Raw genomic sequence first — 14774 nt, forward strand, 5'->3', positions numbered from 1 at the left:
TTTAAAGAAAAAATACATAATTATCCTCCCCATGGGGGAAAAAAGGGAAAGAAAGAAAAAGAAAAAGAAAGAGAAAGAAAATGTATTTCAGATCTGGATTGCTAAGAGAAAAACACATAACATGAAAGAATTTAACTTTAACACATTTTCCTTTGTTCCCCTAACTATTAACCTTGACAGAGGAGTGCTGACGTTTTGGAGAAATGGACTTTTTGGTGAATGTTGCCATTTCTTTGTTCTTGCTTTTGACTTTTACTGTGTTAACCAACAAATTAAGTGAAACCATGCAAACACTGGTGTCCAAAATGGAACAAAAGGTGATATTGGGAATTGAGTAACTGAGACAGATTTTAAAATTCTGCATTTTGTTTTCCATGTATATCATCCACTTAGGCTGGAAAGAAACAAATTATAATCATAATGAGTCAAGGCATTTTCAGAATTTTCAGATGTGCTCAAGTTCAACATTCTCTTTAGTGCTAGCCAAAAGACCCAATGGATTTAGGGGAATCATGGTCCAAGCCATTAAGTTTCTCTTAAAATTCATGTTTATTATTCCAATTTAGGGAATATGGATTGTCTTTCTTCAGCAAATGCCAACTCTGGAATTGTTTATTATCTATTTTATTAATACTTCCAAAGGCTCTTTGACCTCAGAGTTTTCTTCCTTGGCACAGACACTTGTATTTTCAACACCTCATAGCTGGCAGTGCGACGTAGAATATTTTCCATGTAATGTCTCAAAATATTCTGGGACTTGTCTGATGTGGAATTGGCCAGAATATTGAAGAGTGGCTTTGGGGATGGTACAACTTAGGCATAATTTTGTGGAAAAGAGAGGAAAAGAGCGACACCAAAAATGAAAAGAAAATCCTTAAAGTAAATTAAATGACAATTAAAGTTATAGAGGTGGAAGTATGAATTCTGTGTGGCTTTTCGGGGTCTTGGCACCTCACTTCCTGTGGTCAGCTGAGTCCTCCACAAAGGATTTTTGGTTTACTTATTTCAGGCCTTGGGTCACATATTTCTGACCTGTGGTAATAATAAAATCAGCATGTAATGTGGTGTCAGCATCTTATGTGGCATCTGCTGCTGCCCTCCCAAGTCCTAGAGATCAAGGCTGGGTGCGTGCTGAAGGGCCAGGGCTGGTGAAGGACACCATCCATTTCATGCAGAAGAGAGATGGGCCTGTTGTGGTATCAGGAGCCATTACAGGATCCACTAAAATAGAGCGTGGATTCCATGTCCATCAATTTGAGGTAACACACAAGGCTAGATCAGTGTAGGTCCTCACTTTTATCCTCCATACAAAACACATGGTGAACCAAAGGATCAAGAGAGGCATGTTAGGGACCTGGGTAATGTGATTTCTGTTAAAGATGTGTGGCCAGTGTGTCTGTGGAATTTCTCTGATTGCACTGTCAGGAGACCATTCCATCATTGGCCACACAGTGGCGGTCCATGAAAAACCAGATGGCTTGGGCAAAGGTAGAAGTGAAGAAAGTATACCAACAGGAAATGCTGGCCATTGTTTAGCTTGTGGTGCAGTTGGGATCTCCAAGTAAATATTCCCTATATTCCCTAGCACATCATATGAGTCCTAGTAACTCATCTGTTACCTTGCTAGTTGTAGAGATTTAACTTAATAAACATTAAACACGGTAACCCTAAAAGTATAATTTGTGTGACTTTTTAATTGCCTTAGGTACCTGCAATGAGAACTGATTTATGATCACTTAGAAGATCTGTATAATATTATAAAACTCATATTCAGTTAAAATATCTATTTCAACGATCTCTATATTTTACCAGACTTAATAATCATATATGGGTATTAAACTTAATTGTCTGAATTTCTTTACTTCTCAGTCAAGTCCACAATAAACAAATACACCACACAGCACTGTATTTTGAACCTATTAAAGCATCAAAATAGAGACTCTAAAAAGAAATCACTGTATAAACTTTTTGCTGGAGGACTTATAGTACTCAAGGCTTATAATAATCCTTATCCTATCTATTTATTAATAAGTCTTACAAATCCTAAGAAAACTTCTAAGAAATTGAAGATGGTTTTTTTTAGACACCTAAAATGTAACAGTTTGTTCATAATTACACAATAACTTATTTTTATAGAATTCTTGGGATTTTCTGTATAAACAATCGTGTAGTCTGTGAATAAAAACAATTTTAAGTATTCATTTCTAATTTTATCTTTCTCCTTTAAAATTTACCTATATTTGTTTTGTGTGTTTCTGTAATATTTCTCGATTCAGATACATTTCTAAGTGTATTTTCTTCTCAGTGTGATGTTCTTTTATGTCCCTCCTTATGTCTAATGACATTTATTTCCTTTAAGTTTGTTTTGTTTGATGTTAATATGGTTGCTCCGATTCTCTTATTCTATTATATGCATGGTGTATCTTCTCCCATTTTGTCACTTCCAACTTATTTTTGATTTTGAATTTAAAGTGTATTTTTTATGGATATTATCTAATCAAATCTTGCTTTTCTGACCCAATTTCATTGACTCTGCCATATGTGTGGACAGTTTCATTCTTTCTCGTTTAATGTAAAAGTTAATATGTTTGGCTGTAGGTGTGCCATTTGCTATTTGTTTTCTGTTTCTCTGAGTGCTTTTTTTCCCCCTTTCTGTTTCTCCTTTAATCTTTTCTGGTTCTTTTATACCATGATTTTGATACAACAGTTCATTCATGCATCATTTTGATTCCTCTCTTAAATAATACTTCCTCTTAAACAATTCCTCTTTTAAATAATACTTCTTTTAGTTACTTTTTGGTGCTTTTTAATGACTTCTACATCTCTAACTTATCAAAATCTACTTCAGGTTGATAGTAAATTGCTTCTGGTAAAATATAGGAAATTTTTATGAGCATAGCTTTCCCTTCCCCCTGCTATTGTCATCATAGGTATTATATATGTCTTCTTATAAAATTAAGTCTAATGTTTAACCACTCATGTGACTTTTAAGTAATTTAAGAAAAGAGACACTGTATTAGTGAATAGTAACAGAAAGGGATAAAGTAAAAATTGCTAGACTTGCACTCTGTTATCTTTGTCATTCTAGCTTCTAAATACCATCAGTCAGATAAAATAACATCTCTTATCATGGGAAATATATAGTTTTCATAGAGCAAACTATTCTTGTAAAAATTCCACAATTTTTGTGACTCTGTGGTGTAACCTTAGAATTGAGATAATTATATTAATTTGATATTACACACAAAAGGAGACAAACCCATACTCTAAGCATTAGCATTTTATGTTGCTTTACATTTTACTAAGCCCTTCAACATGCCTTTCTCCATTTGGTTATGCTCGAGGGACCTACTGTTACAGAATATTACACATGAGTTAAATATGTCCTGGGAAGCCAATTTTTTGCCACAGATTATGTAGTCAAATTTCAAATTTTGTCAAATCCAGTCACTAATTTCACCATGAAATTATCAGCACATGGTCAAATCAATTTTTTGACCCTACTAGAAAGCTTCTTTTCTAACTTTTAAGGTTGTTTCTAATCTACATTTTTGTTTTGTTTTGTGACACTGAAAGCATAGGACTAAATTTTTGTATAAACTGACGGGGCATGAGGATTACATGGGATCAATAAGATACTTTGTTCAAACAATGGGAGAGCTTTAATACAGTGGGGGATCAATGTGATGTGACGCAAAGCAGTTTGCAATGTGCTTATCAAAGACCCAGAGCACACTGATTATAAAGTGAAAGTGCATGGAAATAAAGTATGAAAGGATACAAATGAAGACACACATTTTCATGACTGTGCCTCATTTCCAGAACCCGGTGATAGCCTTGCCTTTCTCAGCATGCTACTCACTGATGACCTCATCGGTAACATAAGATGCATTCAGCTATCTGGCACCTAGGTGGCAGCCGACAAACTGTAAACACAGTGCCTTCAAATGGACCATAAAGCCTGACTAAAATCTCCAAATTGTAATAGGAATACTTGTTACATCATTATGTCATTTGGGTCCATCCAGCAAATTACTCCCTGATGTTTATATTTGGGGGAAAAATGTGTGTGTGTGTGTGTGTGTGTGTGTGTGTGTGTGTGTGTGTGTGAGAGAGAGAGAGAGAGAGAGAGAGACATGTTAATGTGTGTGCAAAACTTATTTGATTTGGTGTTTGTTAGAATGTACCATCTTCTCACAAGCATGTTTGCCAACAAGAAAATGGACTTGAGAAGGACAGTGTTAGGGAGCATGCTTTGATTGTGTCAGTCATATTACGTAATGGGACATTTGGAACAGGAGCCATAGTTTGGCACCTAGTAGACAGGAACGATTCAGTGCACCTTCAGAAATTAATAAGAACTTCTTTGTCTTGTGGATAGTAGCGACTCACACAAATGTGTTACCATTGATCTGCTTTAGCAATGACATTTAATCTTGTTTTAGGAGACTCTCCCCTAAGGTTGAATGAATATTGCTATCTTTTGATTTAGGATGCTTGAAACCTGGGAAGAGAATTTTCTATAAAAAAAAAAAAAAGAGACAATGTTATCTTCTTAACCATGGAAGTTTTAGCAGTTCAGGCCTTGCACTGGCTTTGCCTCTCAGACAGCTTCCTGGAGAGAAGCGAGTGAGGCTCAAACTAAGACAGTAGGTGCCGGCACATTTAATTATGGTAGATGAAGCATGGTGTCAAGTGAAGATTTATTCTCATTTTAGAACTTCATATTCTAATTGACATTATTCCTTAAGAATATGAATCTGGGATACAGGTTCCCTGAATTATCTCTGAAGCATTATCATAAGAAAAACATGCCCACCGAGGTGTTCGTCAGTCAAGAGACAGCTTGAGTGGGGTATCTGTCAACCCAGATATAGAAGCAGGGAAAATGGATGAGTCATATTTTTGTACCCACTGGAAATACCTTTCTGATACTTAATATGAATATAAAAAGCATTCCTTGAAAGGACTCACACTGAAAGAGAAGCCCTCTGAGAACATACTCCTTACCAGGGGAGCTCTTGTGGGGAAGAAAGTGTTTGTCAGTATTTAACTCTTTCAAATCCTATAGTTTGGCACAAAAGTTAACACAAGAGGAGAAAATCATCCTGAATTATGGATGTTTTGTCCTATTTTCATGGCACCAGGTGGGAGTGCTAACACTTAATCAGTCTCTCTGGCATTATTTCCCATCCATATTGCCAACTTCATCACCATGAAAGATGCCTTGATCCTCTTCTGTGGTGTCAAGAACAACAGGCCACAACATCAGTGACATTCTAATCAGCAGGGCATCAATTCACATTACTTGTTATCAGATATAATATTTCACTAATGTATTTTGACAACATGTGACCACAATACACAGGTCTCTCTTCTCAATATAGATATAGATGTGTAGATACATATACAGTTATATAGGTGTATATATATATATATATATATACACACATATATATTTTTTAAGGTATGGTATACCATATATATCTTAAAAAGGAGATTAACCACAAAGCACTTTTTTTTCTCAGCGTTTTTAGATTTTGAAGGCAGAAATATTCTCTTTAAAAATATGCTACAGCTTTTGCCTTAAGAGTGCCTAATGTGCTTTTACAGAAAACTAACCAAATCCATAGATTTGGGGCCACACTTTATAGTTACATATGTTAAAACAATGCCCTGATTGAAATGCTGAGAATTGAAAAATGCTAACATTGTCTACAAGTACCGGTTGTGAAGTATAACTGTAAGATAATAATAAAAGCTCCTTTTTAGGAGCTCCTGCTCTATATTAACCCTTTACATATGGTCTTTTCAGTGTTCACAATCACACTTTGAGGCAGACATTTCTGTGTTCAGTATGCATCTGTGGAAATTAAGTTCAAAGAGGTGAAATAACTTTGAAGCAATCACTCAGAAGGCAGCCAAGCCCTGATTCTCCCAGAGATCATTCATCATCTGCATGCACTTTCTACTGCTATTCAAGGCCACTCTCTCTCCTTTCTTAAAATCTATTTATCCAGATATGACATTATTCCTAAATTAGAAAAATCATAAAAATAGAAATTTGGGGCAGCCGTTAAAAGAAAAGTTTGCAATGTGATACAAAATGTTGGTCACAGAAAGTCAGATTGAAATAATTTAAAACATCTTCACAATTAGAGTTTTTCTTTGGAATTGCCTTTTTTTCTTTGTTTACTGTTTAATAATTAGGAAGACTAGGAGGTATACCATACTAGTGTTTTCAACTAGCAGGGAAGAAAAGAAAGACCTGATAAATATTAATGGGCAACATTAATATTTATAAATATAATATTAATGCACTGTTGATCCAAGACAGATTTGGAGCACAGGAAAATTTCAAATCTAGGTATATTTGAATCAGGCTCTGTATTGCCGAAGAGCGGGGCATTACTGACAAATGGTGGTGGGAAAGGATATGTGTAAAGAGATACTTGAAGAAAAATAACAAAATTTCCTTTAAAAGTAACAACTTGCCCACTAGTTCCAAAAAAAAAAAAAAAAACAGTCCCAACTATATACTATGATAAAATGTATCTTGATATACATTGACCTATAAAGTCAGAACTATGAGATATCCTGCATAGAAAACAACATTTTCATTAGAATATCAAAAAAGTGTTAAGGCTTCTGCATTTCCCATCCAAGAAGAACATAATTTTTATTTCTAATAATGTAAGCTATTAATATGAATGTATGCCATCTACTCAGTATGTAAGACAGACGAGACCTTTTCCTTAGGTTATTTTTACAGTTAAAAAAAAGAACATTTTGTATCAGACCAAAAATAATTCAAGCAGATGAGGTAATGCATTCTTTTGCATCACTTCTACATAAGCAATATTCTTTGAGGTTTCTAAGTGGCTTAAAAGGCGATTTTATAGGTTGAAATATTGTCCTTCCTAGTTTTATGGCCAGAGCAAAACAGTACTCGTCTGGAATGCATATAATATTGCACACGGGGTTAATTAGGTTAGGGATGAATTAATTTGTAACAATTTCCGTTATTTGACAGGCATCAATAATATAGTATATTACTTGCATTCCAGACATCAGCATACTGCCATGACCCAGTCAGATTCAATTTGGGAAAATCTTGGATCATATGAATATTTTATTATTGATTTTTTGTAACATCATATTTTACAATCAGGCTTGGTTATAGAACACCATAATAACTTGAGGAGATATTTTAGAAAGCTATACCATTGATGAATGGAAATCATGCTTTCTATACAGAAATCAAGACTTGCTGTTCTCTCCTTGAAATGAGATGTTAAGGTATAATTTTGTACATTATTAACATCTATTAAAGGTGTTTTTTTTTTCCTAAGCAATTTCCCCATCCTTTGATTGGATGGTTTTGTCCCAACACGGGAGGGTTGGGATATGATGATAGTTTGTATAACTTGGTTATCTTGGCTTCTTTTCAAACCCCTTCTACTTCAGCCTCTTTCAGTTGAGTAATTTGACTTTTACTAAAAATCCATCCATGTATCCAGGCTCTCATTCCTTTGCACAAAATGATCAGATAAAATATCTGATTTTGCACATAAATGATGAAATGGCAGGCTAACTTCATGTAGAAGAGATATGTTGTTCATTCCTATGGTTAATTGCATTGCATCTCTAAACAAGAGCTTACAGGCATCAAAAACCTAATTGTAGAACTTTTAGTTATGGAGATGCCAAGCTGTATGCATTTACAATGTGTAAAAATGCAAAATGCCACAACTAGAGATTGACAGAGTTATAAAGCACAAGTTAATTGCATTTAAACAATTTTGTGGAATCAGAATTATGCACACACACACACACACATACACACACCTCCCCAAAGGAACAACAAATGTCAGTGTTCCTCAGGCTACAGGTCTGATAGCTCAATCCACTTTTCCTCAGTTCTCACACTTTTCATATTTCATTCAGAATATTTTACTCTTGCCCATGCTTTTGCTGAAATCATTGACCCTAATATTCATATATCCCATTCATCACTCCCTATATCGCTTTCCCAGTATCATTTACTTTTTCCAGGTTCCCAAAAGTAGGCAGCTTACAAACGAGCAAAGGGAAAGTGTGTGTGTGTGTGTGTGTGTGTGTGTGTAAGAGAGAAAGAGAGAGAGAAAGAGAGGGAGAGAGAGAGAGAGAAACCAAGGAACAGACTCAACTATAGAGAGCAAACTGATGGTTACCAGAGGGGAGGTGTGGGGGGTAGGGAAGATGGGGGAAATAGGTTATGGGGATCAAGGAGTGCATTTGTCATGATGAGTACCAGGTGATGTATGGAAGTGTTGAATCCCTGTATTGTAGACCTGAAACATATATTACACCATATGTTAACTATACGGGAATTAAAATAAAATAAAAAATTAATAATAAAATAAAATTAAATTAAATTAAATTAAAATATAAAATAATGAAAGCAAATCAACAAAACATTTTGTTTTGCAAAAACAAAATGTTGCCAATGTAGCCAGTTTTCTAAATTTCTATTCATAACTGTAATTTCTCTTTTTTCTCAATTACTTTTTCCTACAGAATCTAAGAGCTTTGGTTAGAGAGACTGAGAGTAGAAGTGGGGGCAGGAGAGTGATCAGGAGCAGAGCCCACACTGTGACATGGCATGTGTGCTAGCCACCCAAAATGCACACACAGACATATGCGTACACATATATATGTATGTATTAGAGTTAATTTGTCTCAATACATATTAACTACCAACTTTGTATCAAGCAGTGTTAAGATCTATAATATACAAAGATGTATGGGACATAATTCCTCTTCTCAATGAATTTTCAATGTAATAGGGCTGAGTACCCCACAGAGAGATAATGAGAATATAACATACTGAAATTGAAGCATACCCAGGTGTTAAAATTACCAACAGAGAAGCCACATAGTTAGTATACCAGTCAGGATCATGAGAAAACTAAAACTTGAAGAGGCTAAGCACAGTGATGCCACTCATCAGAACTCTGTCCAGAGGAGGGGCCTTGCCCCAAATGTGTCCTGTCAGGAGACAGGCTGATTCTTTGTGAACATGGGGTCCTCGGGTTGCACAAAATGATGCCATGAAATGTTGAAATAGCTTCTCTCTCTTTTAACGCTAAACAACCTGGTGAATTCCCTACAAAGATAAGGTTGTCAATAGACTAGGCTCATGGTATAACAGATTGCTCTTAATGTGCCTCCTATAAATATCTGTAGAAACAAACTGAAATACTCTTAGATTTGGGCACCTGGGTGGCTCCGTCGGTTAAGTGTCCTACTCTTGATTTCAGCTCAGGTCATGATCTCCAGGTTTCTGTCAGTGCAGAGCCTTCTTGGGATTCTGTCTCTCTGCCCCTCTCCCAGTTGTGTTCTCTCTCTCTTTCTCTCTCCCTCTCTCCTTCTCTCAACATAAATAATCTTAAAAAAAACAAAATACTCTTAGGTTTATCTCTAAAATAATGGTATACATTATATGACATATAGAACATTTATAAATAATGTTTTCTGTTAATATAAAAATGTATGTACTTAAGCAATGGCTATGTTCCAAATATTCAGAATTCTAAGCACTAGAAATTTCTAACACTGAAAAAATCGCCTAATTCTAAGAAGGGTAACTCATTGTTTTATTTGCATTGTTGTACAGCATGTTTTATTAGTAATACTGTATTTAGAAGAATGACAGGCAAATATGCATGTACCTAGAATTCAAATAGAAAATAATGGGGGAAACCAGATGCAAATGCCAGCTCCCTGCTGGCCTCCTCCCACGATGCCCCAGCCTTTCACTTCATCTGGTGCAGCAGCATTTCCGTGGCCTCCAGCTGTGGTCAGAATAGTGTTCATTGCGTGCTATTCCCTAGTGTCCCAAAGGTGTTTAATTTTCAAGTTATAGTTGACACAGAGGAATAGAAATTCAGCAAATGAAAGAGTAACTTGAGATAAGAAACTAAAGGTGACTACAGGGATATTATCTTTGCTTTAGGGGAAACATATTTTCCAATGTAATCATTGAACCATCTGTGTCATCTTCTGATCCTGGGAGACCAATGCTAAATAGATGAGGAAGTCTATTTATTCTAGGATATAGGATTTTAAATAAAAGAATCCTGCGATTTCTTTTAAGCCACGGAGCTACCTGGCAAGGGTTTTAAATCCTCATTTAAACTAAATTATATGCTTATTTAAGATCTTAATTACCAAAAATTGGTTTTAGGTGACGGGTGATGAATATAGAAATACAACATCACAAAAAGTATCTGCAAGTCTTTTACAAGTTCTGAAAAATCATTAATGGAATGTGCAAACATGTTACTGTTGACTAAAAAAAATATTTTATTCATGTGATGATGAAGTAACAACCTACCTATATGAATAGATGCTATAAATTTCTCTATAAAGTAAAATTAAAAAGGAATTTCTAAAATAGAATCAACATTGTACTTGCTACTAAAAAGTCAATCCTGTACCCATAGTAATCGATAGAAGAAAGAATGATGGATAATATAAATTCGGGGAGAGGTGTTTGTGTTTTCTTTCTGTTTCTCCATGAGGAAGTATATACCACGGATTTGTTATGTTAGACTGTTACCAGGGTTCAGTAAGGTAACATGCATGTAGAGTAAAATGTTATCAAAACCATATGCACCCAGGTTAAACTGACTTAGGAAACATTTGCTAGCTGCTTGAAGTTCTATGCTGTGAGCATAATGGAAGCAACAGGTGAACTGAAGGAAGACTTGGTGTCAAGTTCTTCTCTACCACCTTTTGAGGCTAGGCTCTGGGACAAGTTCCCTCAACATAAGATAACACCTAGCTATATAGGGCCAGTCAGGACTAGAACACGAGTCTATTGCCTCTCAATTTGAGGCTGCTCTTCCTCCTACGTGGAAGGATAGACTTGAATATGGAAGCTGCACTTAAACTTCAAACTAAAATAATAGTAAGCTCAAATAGTTAAATATTAAGATAAAATAAGTGAAAATAGTTTCTGCTCTGAGAAATGTTCTGAAACCACTTTATTAATTGAGCATCTCCTTTCAGTATCTGCTATTCCTTTAAAATTGCCAGAATCTTCTACTCATATGTTAATTGCTTGTGAGTCTGTGGAATGTTTAATTTAACAGAAAGGTTAGAGATAAGCAGAAGGGAGTACAATAGAGCCTTGAAAACCAGTTTGGGCAAAGGAGCAGGCTTTAAAGTATAAATAAATACTGTAATGAAATCAAATCTTTAAATATTGAATTAATAAATGTTTTTACATGAAGAGACTTCAAGTTGTACTACTTTTGCAAAATCAAAAGAACGAGAAAGATGAGTTAAAATAACATTCTATAAATGATAGTAAGTTTCTTGAAAGAATATTGTTTACAAAGATGAATTACTGCTTCTATTTAGATGTATAAACATATTGGCTTCTTAAATCTATAATACCTTATACAATGTGAGACTGAAGTATTCTATCTCTCAGGTTTCAATTACCATAGAGTTAAGTCTAGAATTTTGGTAAAATTATATAAATTTTGGCATTAATTATTTAAATGAATCTCCTTTATTGAGAAAGTCCATTGGGAACAAAAAAAAGCAATAACCATACAAAAAACCAGTACGTACTTATCTTATTCAGGAGAGTTTCCTATTTGGCACCAAGGAATTATTCAAGTATCCATTGGGTCTTTAGAAATAAGTCTGTGATCGCCTAAAAGAGCTGCCAATTATTGCCATATGTGAATGTGGTTTTTGTAATCTGGACACCTCTCCCATAGGATTTGGACTAATAGCTCTAGCCTTTTACTTCTCATAAACTGTCAGAAAAGCTATCAGACAGGGGAGGCATTGGTCAGTGCCAACATGATACAGATTTGGACAAGTGGCTGAAAGTTAAAAAGATCAGCATCACCTTAGCAACAGTCTGTACTTATGGAGAAATAAGACTCAGGAAAGTGAAAGAATTTCAAAGTCAGATTAATTTTGGAGCTCGGTGAAAGAAAGATTCCTCAAGAAGTGAAGACAAGATGTGAAGGGAAGTCAGCCAAGTTTGTAAGTGTTTACTAGTGCATATGGCAGCCAAAAAAAAATAAAAATAAAAATAAAACTGCCAGTATTGGGTGTGGGAAGAATGAATCTGAATAAAGAAGCTAAGAGGCTGTGAGCTACAAGTTGGAGGTAATCATTTCAGTTGCCTCTGAGGGGACCCATTCTGTGTTGGTCCTTCCACCAGTAAATACAAAGATTTCAAACAGGGTAAAGTTATTCGTAGTGTGTAATGAGAGGGACTGGCATATCCACAAGGAACCAAGGGCGAAACATTACTCTGGTTTGTCTATATTAAATATAAGTTGTGTAGATATGAGATATTATGGAAATCTCCAGAGTCACAAAGAGGTAGTTGGAAATACCGGATAGAGTGAAGGGCTGGCTGAATAACCATCGGTCATGTACTTGGACAAGAGGATGCTCTTTTGTGAAATGTTTTTGTGAACTTAAAAAATACAATTTTAATGGAGAAAGATATTGCAATAATACTTTAAGGAGAAACAAATGCCTAATACATCTCAAAAATAGAAAATTAGGAAAAGGCAAATGTGGTTTAATATTGATCAAATACACTGAAAAATCTATTGGTTTATGTCATAGATTTTAGAAATGTTTGTTTGGGTATATCATGAATGTTTAAATGCTTGTATAAATATATATTAATACTTAATAATTTATAATATGTATTTGAAACTTAACATACACTTGTTTAATTCTTAAAAAATCCTAAGATTCTTTTACTGTCCCCATTTTATAGATAGAGACTGGTATGAAGAGATTTTTTAACTTATTCAGTTACATACGTAGTAAGTGATGGAGTTAAAATTTGAACCTGATCTGTCTGAAACTGTGTTCCTCACAATTACAATATGCACATTAAAATAATATCTCTTATTAGGTGTGCCTGGGTGGCTCAGTTGGTTAAGTGTCCAGCTTTGGCTCAGGTCATGATCTCATGGCTCACGAGTTCAAGCTCTGCGTTGGGTTCTTGCTGACAACTCAGAGCCCGGAGCCTGCTTAGGATTCTGTGTCTCCCTGTCTCTGCCCCTCCCCCACTTGGCTCTGTCTTTGTCTCTCAAAAATAAATGAACATTAAAAAAAATTTTTTTAATATCTCCTATTGATTTTCCTGAATCGATGTTGCATTTTAAATTGTTAGATCAATAATCATGATATAGTTTTGTTGATATGCTCATAAATTTTCTCCTTTTTTGCTTTGGGATAAATAGTGTATACTGATAAAAATCAGGCAAATGTTGGAGTCCACAGAACACAAGTTTTCTGTTTTGGAGTCCACATATCTGGTTCATGAGCAAGTCAAAATCAATATTCTATTCTGAAAAGAATCACCCAACTCAGTAAAGACAGTTTTCCCAATGTGTCTGTGACATGGAACCTTTCTCTATTAGTATTTTATTGTAATCTTTTTTACCTTAAACGAAACTATAGATTGCTTGATCATGTTGTGTTCTCTGGAAACCCATATTTTTGATAAACATTTCATTTGTTGACAATAAACAAAAGCTTATGTGACAGAGAAAACTTAAGTTGGCATTTTCATTAAAATGAGAATATTGGAATCAGCTTCTTTTTTTACTGTTTTTATTCCAACTTCGCTTTTTTAAAAAAATTTTATTTGAAAGAGAGAGAGAGAGAATCTAAGCATCTCTGCAGTGCAGAGCCCAACCTGGGGCTCAATCCCACAATCCTGGGATCATGACCCAAGCTGAAATCAAGAGCAGATGCTCAACTGACTTAGCCACCCAGGCTCTCCGGAATCAGTTTCTTTATAGTACAAATATGATAAATACTACACAGTTTAGTACAGCAAATGCTTGCTTGGCTAACTCAATGAAACATATGCAGACTTACATTGTGTGTCCTTACCCATATATTCATTCATTCCCTAACTCAAAATATAGGAATAATACCCAACAACTTGAACAAAAAACTCAGATACCACTTCTTAAGGTTTTTCCACCTTATATTTTCATCAGTTCTGTCTCCAAGATCTGTCAATATAATCTAGATAATATATCTCAAATGAATATACTTCTTTCTATGGCCATAACTATTTCTCTGTCTATGTCATAACATCTCTAATTTGGAGTATTTTAGTAGTCCCCTGTGTACTCCATTCTTGACTCAGTTCAATGCATTTGCCCGTAGGAACAAGAATGATCTCTTTGAAATGTAAATCTGATTATAATGTACCTCATGCATGAAACTTTTCAGTGACTTCCCACACTTACTATATGAAAATAAGCCCTAAATATAACCTTCAGAGCACTGCAAGGACTAATTTGTCTGCATGCCTCCCCAGACTAAATTGAGGCTCTCTGTTTCAGCTTTAATTTTTTTCTTTCACTTTCAAAACTCTCAAAATTCTTGCCTCAGGGATTTTACCCCAAAATGATATGTCGTCCATTTTTTGCTTCTGTTTTTTATATATCATATAAATCTTATAATGTTTTGTATGTATCATGGAAAATGATAGTCCTTAATTTTAAGATCAGATGGTAGCTATACCATCATCATCATCATTATTATTATTATTCAGTTCTAAATCCTCTTACTCCTTTTTGTTCTGAACTTACTTAAGATGTTCATTTAGGAAAAAAAAAGTTTCTTTAGGAAAAATAACTCATATTTTCTTTTATCCTAGACATATTTGTTTAAACATAATTCAAGAATTTTTTTAAAAGAAATGTTTAGAAGAAACTGAG

At 34.8% G+C, this 14774-nt stretch overlaps 1 protein-coding gene and 1 pseudogene across 2 annotated transcripts in view; both read left to right on the plus strand.

Annotated features, from left to right (window-relative positions):
- Window positions 1-14774, plus strand: part of EPHA3 (EPH receptor A3) — a 340047-nt gene that overhangs the window by 178118 nt on the left and 147155 nt on the right. The window lies entirely within an intron of this gene.
- LOC120224584 lies at window positions 1060-1565 on the plus strand (annotated as a pseudogene).

This window comes from Hyaena hyaena, unplaced genomic scaffold (assembly GCF_003009895.1).
Source record: "Hyaena hyaena isolate Hyena2069 unplaced genomic scaffold, ASM300989v1 scaffold_1204, whole genome shotgun sequence".
Classification (NCBI taxonomy): Eukaryota; Metazoa; Chordata; class Mammalia; order Carnivora; family Hyaenidae; genus Hyaena; species Hyaena hyaena.